The sequence below is a fragment of the Euprymna scolopes genome, chromosome 33 (genome assembly GCF_053919585.1).
Source record: "Euprymna scolopes isolate OS-2025 chromosome 33, ASM5391958v1, whole genome shotgun sequence".
NCBI lineage: Eukaryota > Metazoa > Mollusca > Cephalopoda > Sepiida > Sepiolidae > Euprymna > Euprymna scolopes.
The window spans coordinates 57,382,388-57,404,131 of NC_136514.1; the positions used below are offsets into that span (position 1 = coordinate 57,382,388).

Below are 21,744 nucleotides of genomic sequence, written 5' to 3' on the forward strand. Positions count from 1 at the left end.
AAAGAAAGTAAGATCTTGTTTTGACGATATTATGTCTTTCAAAAACTTGTTAGTTCGGTATCGCACGCTTTTGAGGTGATCTGTTTTTATTATTATTCACATTATATATTAGGCCTGTTATTATTAAAAAAAAAGAAAAGAAAGCACATTTCTAATTGCGTTCTAAGTAGATTATTTATTTATTATGAGCATTACTGTTGGGATGATTAATCGGAATCGGAATCGGGAATCGAAACAATTGGAACATTTTAGAGTGTCGGAATCTGAAAAGTTCGTGCCTGAGGAACCCTTGATGTAGTGAATAAAATACTTGGTAAATTTAGTTGTAAAGTTACACTCTTCTCGAGGTTGAAGGCTCAATCTTCAGTGCAGGCGATATTCAAAATATAATTGCGAATTACTTAGGACTTCTACTCTGTCATGGCTGATGGAACGAGAGCATACTACCTCCGTGAATAAATTGCTTTATTCAGTAAAAGAAAGAAAGAAATAATTTATTCGGCTTCAAGATCTTGTTTTGACAATTCGAAATTCCGTGTAAATTCCTGAGTTCAACAAGTTACACTCGAAAAAGGTCGGAGGTTAAATCGAAATATTGTGGAAATAGCACTCAATATGGGAGCAGTAGTCTGAAGAATCCAAATAATACAAGCTATAGATGTTATGTAATGTGCGTACTGCTCGATTTATTATTCATATAATTGTTGAATAAGAATAATTTTTAATTGTTCAAACAAGAATGTGTGTTAAATGTTTGCCAGCGAATATATATATATATATATATATATATATATATATATATATATATATATATATATATATATATATATATATATTGTTATGGTGATCTATTGTGTTACTACATGGAATCTCTGACAACCTATTACTCCTGTACTTTCTCTAAATGCATAATCTTGTAAACTCTATCGTCTTGTCCTATTTATCTCGTCCTTTTAAGATCACAACACTGGCGACGAGAATCCGGACATGTCGGATACAACGTCACTATAAGCGGCTTTAAAACATAAAGTTAAACATGTCGTAGATTTAACTGTGATAAATTATCATTAGAAAAAATATTGTGGCGGAAAGACAAAAAAAGGAAGCGGAATGTTGTTCTAACTTATTTCATTATTACATGAACTTTCCCCGATATTCTGAAGAGCACATCATGTATCTCAAAAAACTTAAGCACCCGAATTTTTTTCAATCCTGATTTAACTCCATAAATAAGAATTAACATGCATTTTGTCTTATTCAAGTCTATAAGGAAATAAATGTTTAACTCAAATTTAGTATCATAACACTATTACAAAATAATATTACGAAACATCTGATTTTGTCCTATTTGGATTCATCGGACTACTGTTCTCATCTTGAGTGTCATTTTTACAACGTTTCGGTCGATGTAACCTCCAACCTTCTCGGGTGTATCTTGCCTAACTAGCAAATGCTTTTGTCGAACTCGGAAATTTGGACGAAATTTCAAACAACCCCCTTTATTTATTTCACGGGGTAGCATGCTCTCGTTCCGTCATCTATGACTTAATAGAGGTCCTAAGTAATTCGCAATTGTATTTTTCGGTCGTCAACACTGAAAATTGAACCTTCAACTTTCAGGAGAATATCACTTTCACAAATGATCTTTCCAAATACTCTAATCACTACACCACGTGACGTAAATAAAAGGTTTTGATCTAACTTCCGTCCAAATTCCCGAGTTCGACAGAAACATTACCGAGTCGAATAAAATACGCCTGAAGAAAGTTGGAGGTTACACTGACAGAAGCATTGTGAAAATGACACTTAAAATGAGAACAGCAAGCCGATAAATACAAATGATATAAATAACTAGACCATCATCTCAAAAAGTCAGAACCGTAATATCTGATCTTGTCTTACGAAATTGTTATAGCAACCTTCCCTATTGCATCACTACATGGACTCTCCCCAACACTAGGAACAGTAATAATAGTTGTAACGGAGAGGGTCACAAGAAGCAATCCAAACCAAAACAATCTTTGGCAAACCATTACCGCTGTACTTTCTGTAAATACATTCTCTTATGAACTACCTCCTTGTTATCTTATTTCTTTTCAGCTCCTTAAGCTCACAATATAAATGCTGGTTGTTTGCTTTTAACGCATTGTATATTCATGTTAGGTCATTTTATATCATAATCGCACGTAGAATTTCTACACGAATGTATTTTGTTTAATTCTTTCACGTTTTCATTATTTTTATTTCCTTGAATAACAGATAGATTTTCGTTTTTGTTCAAGCCTAAGGTGTAGAGTTATTATCAGTTCATTCATATATTGTAACTGTATTAATTAAACAGGATTCCTAAATTTCAATTTCTCTTTGAGACTCCTTAAACTTAAGCCTTAAATACAACATATTATTAATGGCTTTCTATATCCTAAAGGGATAACTTAGTTGACTTTGAATCTTAAATTTAATTTCTCTCAAAGGATTTACTTTATCGATGATTAATAATTATTATTTAATAAATATTTTAATACTCATAAATATATGTTTCGTGTTATGTTTCTCCTTCCCTCTTTCTCTCTCCCTCCCGATATAGATATGTGTGTGTGACTAATTTTGTCTTTTTATTTAAGTTTACAAATTCCCCTTTTCCTTAATCCAATTTTTCTAGTGTACACTAGGATATATATATATATTGTATTTTTATTTAAGCTTACAAATTCCCCTTTTCCTTAATCCATTTTTTCTAGTGTATATATATATATATAACTAACTAGCTCTACCTACGTATTGAGCACTTTTGAAGTAAATACTTAAAGTTTACGCATAAATCTATACTTTCGTATATTAATTTTATGTGAGTAAATGAAGTAGTTTATATATATATATATATATATATATATATATATATATATATATATATATATATATATATATATATATATATAATGGATTAAGGAAAAGGTGAATTTGTAAACTTAAATAAAAATACAAAATTAGTCACAGTCTCTCTCCCCCCTCCCAGCCACAGAAATAATATTACTATCTTGGTACTAAACCTTTGAAGTGCAAAAGAAATGCACCTTGTATTTCAAATGTAACAACAAGTTATGAGATTCAAAGAAGTTTCATGTAACAACAAGTTATGAGATTCTAAGAAGTTTCCGATCTTAAAAAAGGGAGAGAACCTATCAACGTGGCTAACTTTTAATTTTCCATTAAATTTTCCCAAAAAGAACTAAACTTATCGGTGATTAATACATTTTATTTAATAAACAAATATGTTTAATATATACATACGTGTGTGTTATGTGCTTTTTCTACACTCGTAAAAAGAACTAGAAAAACATTACATTTAATTCCTGTGTTTAATTTACATCATTATCTAACTATTATGGGGGGATGTAGTCACGTAGAAATGCTAAGATCTGTACATTTTTAAACGATTCCTATAGACTATGTCTGAGTAAGGAACTAGAAATTGTAATGTTTGAAGTTGTAAACATGTAGTAAACTTTAAAAATGAAATAACATTTAACCGTAGACATTATGCCATTAGTTCTTTCCTTTGTTACTTAAATGAATCACATTTGTTCGAAGGCTTTGTGTTTGTTGTTGGTCATTGTTTGGTTGTTATCCACGTAAATATTCAATATTGGTGTTTAACGCAGTAGGGTCTCTACTAAGTTAAACACCATCATGGCTAATAAGAAAAAAGTATTGTCTAAACCTTCTTGGTGAAGGCTTTTGTACAAGCCGAAAATGAGAAATTTGAAATAAATAAAGAAGAGGCATATTCGTTTTATTTATTTAAAAAAAATATTTAGCCGATAATCACAATTATTTTTATGGAAGAAGAAGTTCGTTGATTCAATTTTATTGAACATGATAGATACTCATTATTTTTAAAAGAATATTGTTATTAACAATAAACATTGGCGTAGAAAGCACCGTGGAATTTCCATGGATCCCGTTAGTCAATGTAATTGTCACTAATAGTGAATGATCTTTTTTATGCAACAATAAATCCGATGATTGGCGACGGCAGGAAAATGTCCTGTAACTGTAATCATCAAGCATGTCTGATTGATCGCTATCGACGAAGATATATATATATATATATATATATATATATATATATATATATATATATACGCTCACATACACACATATATACTCACAAACACACACACACACATATATACTCTCACACATATGTATACATACATATATATACTCTCACACTCTCATACACACATATACATACATATATATACTCATAGACACACACACATATATATATACTCTTTATTTATTTTTACATAAACAGTAATATGTTGCTACACAGTCATGAGTATGCTTCGGCCAGCTAGTTACCAGTCACTAGAGACCTTTTCAGGCGATACAGCTTATATGAAAGCAAAGTTTGCAATGAAAATATCAGTTCTACTTTGTCACAGGGAGTTAATATTAGGAGGTTTCGTCAAATGTTGTGAAAAATAAAATTAGGTTGTATGTAAATAAGACCCAATAGGGGTGCGGATTTGAGTGTGTGTTGATATATAGGAATGAACGGAAAAGCGTGGGGGTTAAACATCGAAATAGAGGTAATGGAAGACTAAAAAGAATAGTATTCATATGCGCGTGTGATCGTCCTACATCTAGAACATACTAGTGTGTATAGGTTCAATCAGTAGGGTAATCTGAATTTGATATATCTATGGTAAAAGGGGTTTTAGATTTAATCGGGGTTATTCAGTTATAAAAGTTCTTTTAATTTGACTAGAATTTTCATTTTATGAAAATGTACGACTTACTTTGCCCTCATCACCATTATCCCTACACACGTCAGTGACTAGGTTAAGAGATGAGAGAAAAAGGGTAAAGCCGCATGGGAGAAAAGAATAAAATAAAAAAGAAGAAAGAAAGAAGTGAAAGAGGAAGAATGAAAAGAGGAAATCGTAAAGAATTTATCAGTGGTGATTCTAAGGCAATTCTTTCTCCTTCCTACTCGTCCCTCATCCCCGTCTACTCCCCCACCCTATCTTCCATCTTTCACCAAAGCTGTTTTACTTATTTACAATTCGAAGCTTTAAAAGCTGTATAGCAATAATAATAATAATAATAATAATAATAATAATAATAATAATAATAAAGTCTAAGAATATACATAATTAATTTATCTCTATGCTTAGATATAATCATCTAATCTAGTTGTGATGAAAAATACAATCTAATGGGAGATAAACATGTTGGTGGCTGCGATATTTATAATAATTGAAAATGATAATTTTTAGTAATTATTATATTGATTAATAATGGAAACAATAGTGGGAAGAAAATGTTTAAAGTAAAATTAAAAAATCAAAATGTAAAGAATAATGGATTTAAAAAAATAGAAGATAAGATGTAAACGGCAAAAGATAAAATAAGTCAAGATATTAAATAAGTCTAGATAATTGATCTGAAGGTATCCACGCATATATATATATGTGTGTGTGTGTGTGTGTGTTTGTGTGTGTGTGTGTGTGTGTGTCCACACATATGTTTTTATTCATTTGGAGTAGATTCAAATAAAAATATTTCAGATTTAGTCTTTAAGTCTATGTTATATAACGGTGCATATTATTTACTGTTTAAATTTATAATATACTTGGTGGTTAAGATAGGTTGAAACTAGCCAGATTTTAGAGTTGGCGATTCAAAAGTTATGGTTATCATTGCTTAAATATAGTAGAGAAAGCTATTGATTTCAATAAGAACGAAAAGTTAAAACTAAAGTTTAAGTTTTTGCTGATTATTAATTCTGTTTTATTTGTTTTGTGTTAAGTCGTATTAAAAGTGATAGCATTTCGATTGTATAAAAGTTGAGGCAACGAAATCAACACAACACACACAGATAATTTTTATTTTGTCGAATATTTCTGTTAAAAGTAAACATCATTAAAAAGTTTGAGGGAAACTTGATATGGGTTATAACATGCATGTATATGCCAATTGCTAAAATTTCAATGGATGAATTATCTATCTATCTATATATATATATATATATATATATAATCTGCTAATTGTGCAGGCATGGGTTCGATCATTGCCAAATAAATTCTAGCCACGCTGATGACGACTGGTAGCTAGAAACACGTGTCTATGAATCACTTTTATGCACGTGAAATATTAAAATATATGTAGTAGTAAATAATAGTAAGTGTGTATGTAGTAAATAAATATTAACAATTATTTTTATACTTCCAGACACTGTTGTCTTGTCACCTCTGAGAAGATGCTATACATGACCCGATCCCTTTATCTCATTGCGAAACATATATACCGATGGTGGACTTTGTAGATGGGTACTTAAAATAATGCTTAAATTAGCCACAGAGACAATAAGAGACGTGGACCTGTAGAGAGATTCAGACGAACACTTGAAAGCAAATACTCGCTAATTGTTACCCTCTTTATTTCTTTCTAAGCTCCGTTTAGATTAACTTTCTTTATTAGTTTCAAAAGCAAGTAAGTTTTCACGGGAACGTGTTAACTGAAGGTATTTTTCAATCAATGAAAATCGTTTCAAAACTCAAAAGTAACAAATCTATGTAAAAGTAATAAACTGGCGTGAAACTCTGATGAAATAACAGTCAAAGGTTTGACAGAATTCTCAAGCCTTTGACCAGGACTCCAACATGGTACGCTGAACAAATCTCAAGTTGAAAAAAAAATTTCAATGACTCACACACAAGCTATCATCAATTCGTCCACATAACAAGAATAAGGTTAACAAACGCATTTACATAACAATGCCACAATGCCAAACGCTCACATACGCATATTATTAACACTATGAACATATTGAGATACACATGTCTATGACTTGTGACTTCTAACTCGACTTTATTTACGAAACACGAATTTGCATAAATGAACATTCACTTATTGAAAATAACTTTTATATATTTACTAGCAGGCCGTCCGGTGCCGCCCGGTCTTAAGGTACGCTTAAATATATTTAATTTATGCATATATTATGATAGAGACAATACTCTATCGATTATTATATTGAACCTAGAGATCAAAACTAAAAAAAATATTAATGTATGACTTGAGTGCAATCAGTTAAAATCGAAACCGAAACATACAATTCGATATATATATATATATATATATATATACACACACACACACATATATATACACATCTTATTTAGTTTCTTGATCTGTTTTAAATCTAGGTTAGTGTTTTTTTATTTTTTATTTATTTTTTTTATCTATGTTAGTTTATATATAAACTAACATGAATAAAAAAAAAAAAAATAAAATAAAAAAAAATTTTTTAATAAAAAAAAAAATAACCTAGATTTAAAACAGATCAAGAAAGTAAATATCCAGGCTAAATAGAGCACACAAAACGGAACAGATCAACCAGAGGTCAAATAGGCTTTTGTCCGATAAATGCATGCTCATTGGCTGATAGGAAGGGCGCGGTGGATACAAGAAAGCTGATTGGCTAACTAAAATCTCAATATAAGATGCACATATAAAAACGACAAACAACCACAGAATTTGCGCATAAGCCTGAAGAATCCTAGTGGATGAAACGCGGAATATTCAGTGTAGCTTAATCGCCATATACATTTTATAACTTACTATATATATATATATATATATATATATATATATATATATATATATATATATATATATATATATCAAGGGGAAAATTATTCCCAGCTCGCATTTAGGTAAAAAATTCACTTTCGTGTAAATAATCGAATTCATTCAAAAAGTATCACAAACAAAAACAAATAACATCTACATAAAACGTTATACGTCTAGCAGTCGTGCGAGATAGTCCAGTGGTAAAGATTTAGGCTTCTTATCATGGGGTCCCCCCCCATTTCGAACCTCGCTAGATTCAGCCACTCTGTCGATTCCTAGACGACGGAACACGTGTCAGTGAATAATTATATCTTAATATATATTAATATATATATATATATATATATATATATATATATATATATATATATATATATATATATATATAATTTCATTTTTAAAAGATGTAATCGACGGATCGTCGAAGACAAGATTCAAACAAGCAAGCAAGGAAGCTCGGTCGGTTCACGGAGTTTTATAATTATTAAGATAAAATTGGAAATATAATTATTGTTTCCTTTGATATAAACTTTCGTTTTTTTTTTCTAAATTTTTGCAGTTACAAAAACTCTGTGTTTTAGCACTTTCCTATTAGTGACCCTTCTAATATTTTTGTTGTTGTTGTTGTTTTTTTTTTTTTTGTTTTGTTCTTTAGTTTTGTTTTATTTAGCAATCCGCAAAGACGTCGTCGTTGTTGTTGTTGTTGTTGTTGTTGTTGTTGTTGTTGTTGTTGTTGTTCAAAAATAGCTCTGCCAAAGCCAGGGAGCACGCCCAAACATATTCACGGATGAAGTTAAAACATTATGCATACCACGCGGAAAACGAAACATCTCTTGGGGGAGATGCAAATTGAGAGAAAAAGGGAGATTGTTGGATCAAGGCTCTTCAACTCTTGACATGAAAATTTGCGTCTATATGATGCAATATGTGTTTCCATATTTTCTTGACTCATGGCGGGGTTCAAATGCGACACAAGATGCCCCCCACTTGTAAAAATATTCATAACAAATCTCGTCTAGCAACAACCACTATAATTTCCCTATTTTCCTCTATCTACATAAGCAGGGTTGTTTTGTCTTATTTTTTAAAACTATTCTTCCGTCAACATAATACCGCAGGTCTGCTTCCCAGTCGTTTTCAAGTCTAATGTAAACAAATTCTTGTTGAGCCAGTCTCCAAAATAATCAATTTCAATCATCTTCGCTACCAATCCTTATAGTGTTGTCTCACCGTCTATTGGATGAAGTTATTAAACATTATCCTCGAGTAGTCTTTGGGCCGTAATAAGCAGTGAATTTTTAGTAAAAGAAAGTTTTGCTTTTAATGTAGGTGAAAATAAAGCCACAAAAAAGAGGGAGCGCTCTGAATTGTTACAAAAATAAAAATTGCCACGATTTAGAAAGACTTCTTCATTGACTAAGAGGTCTCGAGTTACCTGTAACTGGCAGACCGAAATATGCACATGAATGTGGAGCTACATATTAATGCTTGTGTAAAGCAAATGATATATATATATATATATATATATATATATATATATATATATATATATATATATATATATATATACTAGCAAAAGTACCTGTCGTTGACTGGGTTCAAAAACAGCCTACAGAAAATGGACTCTGATTTATGAAAGTATGATAGCTTATGAAAAGGAAGGGTTGTAAAGAGGTAGCTTCGAATTTTGGGGTATCAAAACCAAAGCAAAATATGATGAAAGTAAAAATAAAATAGATAAACCCCATAATTTATTATACCATACCTGTTCACACTAAAACACTTATCACAATATTCTGTGGATCTATATTAAAAAAACCTTGTTAAACTTTGTGACATATTTCCATTCTATGGAGGTCAGGTGCGAACGAACACCCCATAATTTTATTATACCATATTTCTTCAAACTGAAAAATAATTCTCAAAGTATACTTAAGCAGCTAGATATGAAAAGTCTTTATTAAAGTTTGTGCCCATTTCCATTCCGTGGAGGCCAGGCGCAGACCCCACAATTTTATGATACCATCCCTATTTAAGTTAAAACATACTTATCAAAGTATTCTTATGTACATCTATATCAAAAACACTTGTAAACGTTTTTTTTTAATTTTTAATTTTTTTATTTCCATATTTGTGGACCATGCGCGAACGCAGACCCCACAATTTTAATGAATCACCGTTCTACCAGATCAAACATACCCATTCCTGTGTCTCGATACATCTTCTATCATTATATGTAATCAGTTTTTTTAAAATAGTCAACAATGTAGAAGCCTATTCATGACCACACACACACACACACATATTCAGCTTTATATTACAAGGTGTGTGTGTGTGTGTGTGTGTGTGTGTGTGTGTGTGTGTGTGTGTGTGTGTGTGTGTATGTGTGTGTACGGGGGAGTAAATATGAAATAAAAATCTAAAAAATTTCAAGCAAAATAAAAAATTAGTTTGTAGAAATGTGGATAAGCAATGTAATATGCTAGTAAAATTAATATCTCACTGCTGATGCAATTTTCTATCTATATAAAAGCCAAGTAAGTCCAAGGATGGAGTACTGTTGCCACATCTGGGCTGGAGCTGCTAGAAGCAGATTATCCTGCCTTGACAGAGCACAAAACAGACTTCGTAACTTAGTGGGGGATGCCCTTTTCTCTTCCCTGCAACCTCTCTCCCACAGGAGAGACGTCGCGAGCCTTTGTTTTATCCTTATCTACATGGCAAGTGCTCGTCTGAGCTCCAATCTCTGCCCCCCTCGCCAATCGTTCTCGAAAAACACCCGTCTAGTTGAAACCACTGTCAATAATTCTTTAACTGTGACGAAATCAAAACATAAATTCCATGAACAAAGCTCCTTTCTTAGAACTGCACGCCTGTGGAACTCTCTACCGTTTGCCTGTTTCCCAGCTTACTACAACTTGGTTGTCTTCAAGTCAAACATAAACAAATTCTTGATAAACCGTCCCCTTAAGTAGTTCAATCTACCAAATGTCCATTAATAACGACTACTAAGATATTATATCATTAATTACTGTACACTCAATAACCCTTATGCTCGAGTGGCCTCAGGGCCTTGATAAGTGATGACTCCTATGTAAAAAAAAAAATTAAGAAAAAATAAGAACACAACCAAATCATTAAACCAAGATATTTCGGTTGATTCATTCGACCATATTTATTTAGTAAAGACATAAATTAATATACGCACGTGTGTGTGGGTGCACGCACCTATGCGTGTGTGTGGGTAATGCGCGCGTATGCGTGTGTTTATCAAATGTATATGATCGAACAAATCGGCCGAAATGTTCCTACTAGCACGTTACCCTGCTTATTTATTATTCCATGAACTATTTTTTCATACACACACACACACACACACACACACATATATATATATATATATATATATATAGAGAGAGAGAGAGAGAGAGAGAGAGAGAGAGAGAGAGAGAGAGATAGAGAGAGAGAAGGGGGAGAGGGAGAGAGCGATGTAAGTTGGGGATAGAGCTATAATAATAATAATAATAAAACATAACGTTGGGAAAATAAGGTAAATCTGCAAAGGTGGTAAGATTTGAAAAGGTTAAATATTCAGTAGTAGTAGTAATAGTTTATTAATTAATATATTACTACTACTACTACTATACCCATTATTAATCCGGGTTAAATAATAAAAAGCAATAACTACTTACCTTTTGTTTTCATCCGAACAGTACAACAACACCACACCTGTATACACCTGTGTTTTTAAGCCCTTTTAATATTGTGATGAAGTTTTGGTGGCCGTGATGCTGCTGTGCATTATTGTAATGATGATAATGATGATCATCATCATCATGATTGATTTGGGGTGGGAAGTGTGGGGGCATTGAAACAAATGGATTTAGTAGGGGTAATGGGGGCGAAAGGTAGAGAATATCAATGGAAAAGAGTGGGAGTGTCCGCCCGGTGTCCCGTTATAAAAGATCTCTACCCTTCCACCCTATGACACTCCCCCCTCAATAAACACTCCAGGTAAGCAGAAGAAGTGGGCAGGGCTGACTACGTTTTCAACCTAAGATATGGATAGAAACAAAAACGCATATTAACAATATTACCTGGACACTTAAATACATCTGAGCTGTTGGTGTGATTTTTGTAATGGTTTTTGTCATTCACGTTTGTTACTCGGGTGATATTGTTTTCAATGTTTGTTTCTTATTTTTATTTTTGCTTAGGTTTGCTATAATAAATATTAAACTCTCTAAAAATTAAAATTATATATATATATATATATATATATATATATATATATATATATATATATATATATATATATATATATATATAAGAGCAAGTAGTTAATAAAATATATTAAAAAACACTTTGAAAACGAGTTAAAAACATTTAATCAGAAAAACGAAACACTTAATAAGTGGATAGTCCTTAATCCGTGGAGTTTAGAAGATATAATTTCCTTCTCATACGACTGCAGGAATTAGCAAAATGCGGGATCGGATTTTGCATACAAAAATATTTGATGAAACTGCAAGTAAGTCAAAGATCTTACTTGATAACAAAAAGTGAAGCAGAGGGAATAGGGTGAAGTAAAAGGTGATTTCACGTGAATGGATAGTTATATATATATATATATAGATATATATATATATATATATATATATATATATATATATGTATACTTATATATATATACTTATACATATATATATACCTATATATATATGCTTATACATATATATATACTTATATATATACTTATACATATATATATATACTTAAATATATACTTATGCATATATATATATATATATATATATATATATACTTAAATATATACTTATATATATACTTATGCATATATATATATACATAATATATATGAGTCGTCCCAAATCCACACAGATGATTTGTTTATAGTGGTGAAGGTTTTATGTAGGGGTTGTTAGTTCTCTCCTACTGCAAGAACCGAACCTAGACAACAGGGTCGGAAAGTGGGGTTAAGAAATCAGCGCCTAAGAGGAGGGGCACAATGATCTGTAAAAAGTTTCTGCGCAGCCCCGTCGGCATTCACCGGTGAGGGCGTCTCAGACAATTAGCAATAAAATAAACTAAAATAACTCAATGAAAGAAGGCAAGGCCTTGGAGGGTGAACTTCCTAGAACTTCACAGAACTAAACTTTGCACCACAAAATCAACAGGGACCGGATCATTACAGGAATGCTCTCTTTTGATTGTTGGGGTCGAGGATGAAAAGGTTTTGTGTAGGACCATCCACACATTTTAGAACCACTGCTAATTTCAGTCAGTGCAAATAATATCCACATGACAAAGCAGAGAGTAGACTTCAAATTTTACATTAGAGATTTCCTTCTCCTCATGTCTTAATAAAGAATGAGGGGTTGCTCTCACAATGGTTTTAAACGCGCCCCCAGGTACTAACCTGAAAATTTATACGTCACAGTGCAATACATACAGCGCCTAGTATTCCAAAATGGCTTTATATATATATATATATATATATATATATATATATATATATATATATATATATATAATGATCAAAATATTATCATTAAATTATACCCGATCAAGAAAATAGAAAGCAATTAAAGAAAAAAAAAAAGAAAATAAATGATGAAAATAAAAATTGAATGCATTACATTATTTATTAATCCCTCTTAAATTCAAATGAGGAATTACTATAAAGTAAAAAATCCTTAATCCGTGAATTTTCAAAGAAAGGCACTCTTCGTCGTCAGGGGATAAACATTAGTAAAAATGCAGCACTAGTTTTCATAAATTTGAAAATATAAGTAAATATAAAAAAAATAAATCAGTTAACTATCAACTAGTCAATGTATATTTATCTATAAACACGATTCATCGACGATATATATTTATCTATATATATATATATATATATATAGATATATATATATATATATAGAGAGAGAGAGAGAGAGAGAGATGTATATAATTTCATCGTCATCAATGTGGCCACACACACACACACACACAAATACATATATATTAATACATATATATATATATATATATAGAGAGAGAGAGAGAGAGAGAGAAAGAGAAAGATAGAGAGAGAGAAGGAGAGAGGGTAAGTAGGTAAATATGAGATAGATAGATAGATAGATAGATAGATAGATAGATAGATAGATAGATAGATAGATAGATAGATGAAAGTAATAAACGTTAGTTTGGCAAAGATTTTAAACATAATAAATCTCCACTTTGTATATCAGCTTATTTTTTTGCTATGACTCGTATTTTAAACAAATGAAACATCTTTTAATATAGTTACTCTTGTACTTCAGATGCTGCACTTCTATTTCTTGTTCTCTTTCGGTGGAGGAGAAATCCTTCACGACTGAGACAATCTTTATTTTTGTACCTTTTCTCCACGTTAAAAAACGACCCTGGTGTCTAACTCTGTCCCGTGGGGAGGCATAGTAAATAGGTACTCTTACTATACTTACGTGTTTGTATATGTGCGTGTGTGTATGTGTGCATGCGTGTATGTGTGTGTTTGCATGTGGGTATGTGTGCGTGTTGTGTGTGCATATTTGTATGAGTATGTGCAAACACGGGTGTGCGTGTGCATGTGTGTGTGCGTGTGGGGGGGGTGCATGCGTGTTTAGCCATGTGCAGTTCTATGTGCGTGTATGTTTATTTGTGCTCCTGTCCGTGCGTTTCTTTGTGCGCACATGTACATGTGTGTGTGCGCGCGCGTGTGAGTGTACCCACCTGTTAATGCACACGTGATTTGACACCTTTATTTCCAGGTAAGTCCTCTGTGCTTTCCGTTAGTTCAGGTAAAGGTAGTTTCTTTTCCAGCAGGTCTTTTAAATAAGACATGTGCCCTTTAGAATAAAGGGTCAGCTCGAGGGCCAGCATTATTAATTCATGCATCCAAAGCTGTTTATGCGGACAATATGCAATAATATATTAATAAATGCGACTGTTGTTGTACTACTTTGCTTGTTTTTTGTTGTTACTGTTTATTTGTTTGTTTTTATATTTACACAATATATATATATATATATTTCTTAATCCATTTTTATTCTCATCCTTTCCTTTCTTTTCTTTTTTCTTTTTTAATTATAAATGTTTTCTTTTCTTTTTTTTCTTCTTTTTTTCTTTGCATATATTGCCTTCTATGATTTTTGGTTGTTATGTCTGCGCTATTTTTTGTCTTTTCGTTGTTTTTTTTTATTTTTTTGTTTTTTTCTTCTTCTTCTTCTTCTTCTTCTTATTATTATTATTATTACTGTTGTTGTTGTTGTTGTTGTTTTAGTATTATTAATGTTGTTTCTGTTATTATTATTATTATTGTTATTATTATTATTATTGTTATTGTTGTTATTATTGTTATTGTTGTTATTGCTGTTATTATAATTGTTGTTGTTGTTGTTGTTGTTGTTAATCTGGCCTATTCTTATTTTAGTCTCTCTTCCTCTTCATTGTACTCTTTGTTTACTTTTTTTTTTACATGCGACTCAAAAAACCGGCCTTGACACTTGTGCTTGTATAGCGTGTACGATAAATTGTAGTGAACTGTTCAGACGTTCCGTTGAAAAATAAAAACAGGGAAGCAGGAACCGTTAGCAACGCGAAAATAAACAAAACAGATCAAGTATTAAATTAAAAATAAATTAAAATGGCGTGTTTTGTTTTTCTAATTCAAAGTGAAAAGCCCACTATATACACTCTCTCTCTCTCTCACACACACACACACCCACACACACACACACACACACACACACACACACACACACACATATATATATGCATAAAAGTGAACTTGTCTGTATGTGTGTGTGTCTGTGTGTGTGTCTGTGTACATTTCCCTACGCAATGTCAATTTTTGGTCTACAGACTCGAAGTTTGATATACAAGGTACTGAGATTTGCGAAAATCGATGTGATTGGGTTTCGGTCAGATATTTCGCTGTTAAGGGGTCAAAGTTCAACGATTTGACATTTGAGAACTCTACCAAACTCCTCCGACAATTTTGGGTCAAACACTTGACATTTTAGATATAGGTTCCTTGGACATGGATCTAACTTAATAACTTGATTTGAGCCCAAAACTACAAATATTAAGGGGTCATAATAGAGGTCAACCAATGTAGAAAATAAAGCTTATTATAAAAGAACAAAGTTAAAAACTAGATTATAATTTACAATAATTCAGTGTTCGACAAGAAACTCAAAAAGCAACATTAAGAATTCCTTAATCCGCGGACTTTCAAAGAACGGGTTCATTTCATCAGACGGATTTTTTTTTTTTATCTAAGTAATTGTTATAGCGAAGCTATAATTTTGCTGATGCTACATAAATTGAAACTGCACAATATAAAATTAATCATCGATGCATTAAAGTTAGTTTATTAAACGCAGAAGAGAAATGAAAAATAAAGGTAAAAGGATGTGTAGCGGTCAGTTCGATCCAGAAACAAATTGGTCAAACAACGAGACAATATTCACATGAGTATTGATCCAGTTTGCTAAAAAGCATTTCTATGATGAAATAAATGCATTCTTCGAAACTCGGCGAATTAAGAAATTCTTAATGTTGCTTTCTGAGTTCCCTATCGAATAATAAATTCGTGTAAATTATACTTTACAATCTTTAACTTTGTTCTTCTCCTTGGGTAGAGCACTCTCTTAAAAGGATTTCACCTGCTGCTTAATTAGTGTTAATGCGAGGCGCTCTCTGTTTATAAATAAACAAGCAGGTCGAGCACTGTAAAAACGATGTACGAGTATCTATATAAATGGACATTTGATGACGATCCCATGGGCCGAATGTTAAAACTGCTGACGATGAACTGAATGGTTGTAGCTTCAACCTCTGGCTAGGAAGAGGCGCTAGTCAAGCCGCACTGGTGAGCTGTGATACAGACTAAAATTCGCTGCTATGGTTTCAAATGATCTGAAATAACAGCAAGGGGAGACTTGATTCCAAATATTTCTCATATCTTATATATCATCTCTTTTGTTTTCATACATAAAGTAAATTTCTCCGTGTATAAGGAGTATTTGATACTGGAGATATTCATAATCGTACCCTATTTCCAAAAAGTTTTGGGTATATATATATATATATATATATATATATATATATATATATATATATATATATATATATATATATATATATATATACCCGGACTTTAAAACGAGCATTAGACTAATAGCACTATGCGTTTCAGATTTAGGTAATATAAGCAAGAAAATACTAGGATCAAACATAAATTATGAATTTCATCTGGGGAGGTAATAGAGTGGTTCCAAAAAGCCCATAAAAACAAGAGCAGTAAATTCATTATGTTCGATATCGACTCGTATTACCCTTCAATAACTCCTGAACTATTTGATAAAGCACTAAAACTAGCAGAAAAGAAAACGGACATATCAAAACTAGAAATTGAGATCATTAAACTAGCTAGGAAAACCCTAATACGATATATGAATGAATTATGGACAAGAACTGATAAAGAGAACCATTTTGATGTAACGATGAGGGGGGGGGGCTCCGGACTCTACGTAGGTGACTGACCTTGTAGGGCTATATTTATTGAAGGAAATTAATAAGAAGACACCGGGTTTAAATGGGGCTTATATAGGGATGATGCTTTATTCCTAGTTTAGCGATAGGATTACAGAAAAAAATGAGGAAAATATCAAAGCATTCTTTAACGAACATAATTTAGAAATAACTATAGATAGTAGCTGTAAAAAGGTGGATTTCTTAGATATAACCCTAAATCTTAATGATAACACTTACGAAACATACCACAAACTAAACCCAAACATTATTTTACATTTATTATAATTCCGACCATCCTAAATGTATGAAAAATGTGATAATCCCTAGTATATCTAAAAGAATATCCGGGTTATCCCAAAATGAAAATCTGAACAAAAATTACAAAACAAAATAAAAACTACTACAATGATGCCCTAATGGGATCTCGTTACAATGGGAAAATAAAATTCATAGAGGAGGTTAATTGTAAAAATAATAAACCAAACAATTCATATAGCATGACAATGAAGAATAGAAGTAACGCTAAGAAGGGAAAAGAAGCTTATAAATAGTAATAAAGACAAAAAGAAAGAAGTCAGTAACAATGCGGAAAGACATAGGATCAGCAATAAGGTTAAAAGTTAAGAGGAATAGACAAAAGAAACAAGTCTGGTTCAATCCCCCGTACAGTGAACATATTCTAAATAATATCCCTAGGGAATTCTATAAAATAATCGAGAAAAGCTTTCCATCTGAAAACAGACTAAGTAAAATAATAAACAGGAACGCGGTCAAGTTATCATTCTCGACCGCGGCAAACCTCGACAGCACTATAATAGGCTCTAACAATAGTAATATCAACACAATACTAAATAGAAATAGAAATGAAGCAGTTGGAATGGATTCAGGGAGAAAATGTAATTGTAGGGTACCGAATAAATGCCCATTTGGGGATAATTGCTTGATTTTTGAAGTGGTAGACAAATGTGAGGTTATGGTTGATAACAGTAATATTTGGGGGGTAAAGTAAAAGAAACCACATAGCATCATTTAAAACCGGATCTGTGAATGATATAAACAATAATGTATATGAGAATAGAACTAAAATAATTATTAAAAACAAACAGAACACAACTGTGTGAAGGGATTGGACCAGAGAATTACGTAGAAACAATAAAGAATTCGAAATAAAATGGTCAATAGTGGACAAAATGCCGACCTAGTAAGTCCAAAAGATGCAACCTATGCTTGCTTGAAGCTTACTACATAGTTAATTCCAAAGATGAAATGTTAAATAAAAAATTGGATGCCATACAAAGTTGTTTTCACAGAAATAAATCTCTACTCTCGAGACTTAAACCTGAGTAGAATAAACTCAAAATAGGTATCATCACTAGACGTCCTCTGTAAAATATAGGGCGCACACATATATTTTACATTGAAAAAAGAAGGGTGTACGATTGTACATAAATAGGAGGAATAGTAATTACTGAAACCGGAATAATAGTTTTGGAAACCTAGCTCAAACCCTGGTAATATCAACAATTAAGTGTGGGGGGGGGGAATAGTTATTATTTAATTATGGGGCCATAGAGTAGATATGGTTTTATCATTTATTGGTCCCGTAAAACCCAATGATGATTACGAAAAAAATAAGTGCAGACAAACATAATAAAGAAAGAGCATAAAACCTCTAAAGTCAAAGAAACAGGAAAAACTAAAAATTAATAGTTACCTACCCTTTACTGGGTTTACTCAATTAGGGTCTCGGAGATAAACACTGAAAACGATAAGTACACTATAAAATTCCTAATTCTTGATGTAACTAGTATGAAAATAAGTTTTCAATCATCGTAGTCAAAATAATCCTTCGAAATAAATTCTAAGTAACGACCCAGCACCAAGGAAATAGAATTTTAAGGAAAATACAAACGAAACATCGCATGATAAGTAATAAAAACTAGTTAATTTAGAGTCTGTAGAATCCGCCTAATAGTCACAATTAAGTAAAATATAAAACCATTTGAGAAAATTAGCAACTCGGGATAACATTTAATACATTTAAGTGCAAATCTTTGGGATTAAAATAATTAATACGTCAATTTTTATTTGAATGAATTAAATTAACAATTAAGAGTTATCCCCCTTGAAAAGTCTTTTATAAATTATTTTGTCGAAGTGTAAATTAAAAGTTTTACAATAATAAATACTATTAGTTAGCATCCTAAGATCTTAATAGGGAATATATAGTTATTTTAGTTTATTTTATCTTATCTCACATCGACAAAGTTCTCTCTGATTCTCTCTCCTCTGATCTTGAGCGCGTGGTTCAGTGGGGGAAGACGTGGCTGGTTACCTTTAATGCATCTAAAACCAAACTCCTATCCTTACATCATCAACGCTCTGATCCCCATCTGGCATCAATTGGGATGGATGGCTCTCGTCTGGGAGAGGCCCCGTGTTTTGACAAGCTTCTGGGTTTGACCTTTACTCAGGATCTGAAATGGAACACGTACATCAAGTCTGTTGCCAAGGTCGCTGGAAAGATGGTGGGATCCTTCTACCGCTCCAGAAGATATCTCACTACTGATGCAATTCTCTATCTATATAAAAGCCAAGTCCAAGGATGGAATACTGTTGCCATATCTGGGCAGGAGCTGCTAAAAACAGCCTATCCTGCCTTGACAGAGTACAAAATAGACTTCGTGGCTTAGTGGGGGATGCCATTTTCTCTACCTTGCAACCTCTCTCCCACAGAAGAGATGTTGCGAGCCTATCCTTGTTTTATCGTTATTTCCATGGCAGGTGCTCGTCTGAACTCGAATCTCTGGTCCCCCCTCGCCAATCTTTCACGAAAAACACCCGTCTAGTCTAATCTACTGTGAAAAATTTCCCCCACTCTTTATCTGTGCCTAAATTAAAACGTGGATTCCATGAACAAAGCTTCTTTCTTAGAACTGCGCGCCTAAGGAACTCTGTTCCGTCTGCCTGCTTCCCACCTGACTACAACTTGGATGTGTTCAAGTCCAACGTTAACAAATTCCTAATGTACTTGCAATAACCCTTATCCCTGAGTGGCTTCCGGGCCTTGATAAGTGGTGACCACTGTGTAAAAAAAAACTCATTTTATTTATTTTAATATACGGAAAGCATTCACATTTCAGTAACTCGCAGGTCAAAATTAAAATGGATGTGTAACACCGAAAAAACACAAAATATGCTACTTTCCATATCTGATTTTAAATTTAGATTGAACGTTAAAATCCAACCGAATTACTTGAAATTGAACAACAAATAAGACAAAAAAATAATAAATTAAATTAATAAGCAATAAATCTTATTAATTCAGAATCTTGTCCGGTTTCAAAATAGTCCAGATTTTTGCAATTTTCGCCGTAATTTTAGAACAGATAAACGAAAATAGGGGCCCATAAAAAATTTCTTCAACACCGGTTGTGAATTCATTAAAACACGATGAGACCGTATACACTGCTTAATACAGTGCATAGCAGAATGAAAGTGTGTTCAGATACATATTAACCCTGCATTTTTTTTTTTGCAACTTATCTAATGAGATGTTTACCACGAAAAGTTGTAAATGACATAAAATTTTAAATTGTCTGGTTGATATCGAAACGATTATAATATTCGAAAAATACAAAAATAATGTAATCTTTCTCCTTGTTGTTCTGGTTTTTGTAAGTATATATGACTGCTCGATTACAGAAATGTTAATCATGTTGCATAATATTTGAGTCAATTTACATGGCTTAAATTCTTATTGATATATGCACATTGCCATTGGTTGGCTAATAGATTTTAATATATTAAACCTTTGGAAAAATCTTATCTAATATATATATATATATATATATATATATATATATATATATATATATATATATATATATATAGTAATTTATAAAATATATATGGCGATTAAGCTACACTGAATATTCTGCGTTTCATCCACTGTAGGATTCGTCGAAACGCAGAATATTCAGTGTAGCTTAATCGCCATATATATTTTATAAATTACTAACTAGCTCTACCTACGTATTGAGCACTTTTGAAGTAAATACGTAAAGTTTACGCATAAATCTATACTTTCGTATATTAAATTTGTGTGAGTAAATGAAGTAGTTATATATATATATATATATATATATATATATATATATATATATATAGTAATTTATAAAATATATATGGCGATTAAGCTACACTGAATATTCCGCGTTTCATCCACTCTAGGACTCTTCAGGCTTATGCGCATAAGTCTGAAGAGTCCTAGAGTGGGTGAAACGCGGAATATTCAGTGTAGCTTAATCGCCATATATATTTTATAAATTACTAACTAGCTCTACCTACGTAGTGAGCACTTTTGAAGTAAATACTTAGTTTGCGCATAAATCTATACTTTCGTATATTAATTTTGTGTGAGTAAATTAAGTAGTTATATATTAAGCCCCCCCCTTCTTTGAGTAGAGCACTGTCGTAAATAATCTCACCCGCTACTTAATTGGCTGAAAATGCGAAGCTCATTGTTTG

General features: G+C 32.0%; 1 protein-coding gene across 1 annotated transcript in view; it reads right to left on the reverse strand.

Annotated features, from left to right (window-relative positions):
* Positions 1-15,276, reverse strand: part of LOC145258231 (forkhead box protein J1-B-like) — a 350,822-nt gene extending 335,546 nt beyond the window's left edge. The window contains exon 1 of the mRNA XM_080116187.1: positions 14,407-15,276. The gene's annotated coding sequence lies outside the window, so the exon portion shown is untranslated. The remainder of the gene's footprint in view (positions 1-14,406) is intronic.
* Between the last annotated feature and the right edge of the window lie 6,468 nt (positions 15,277-21,744).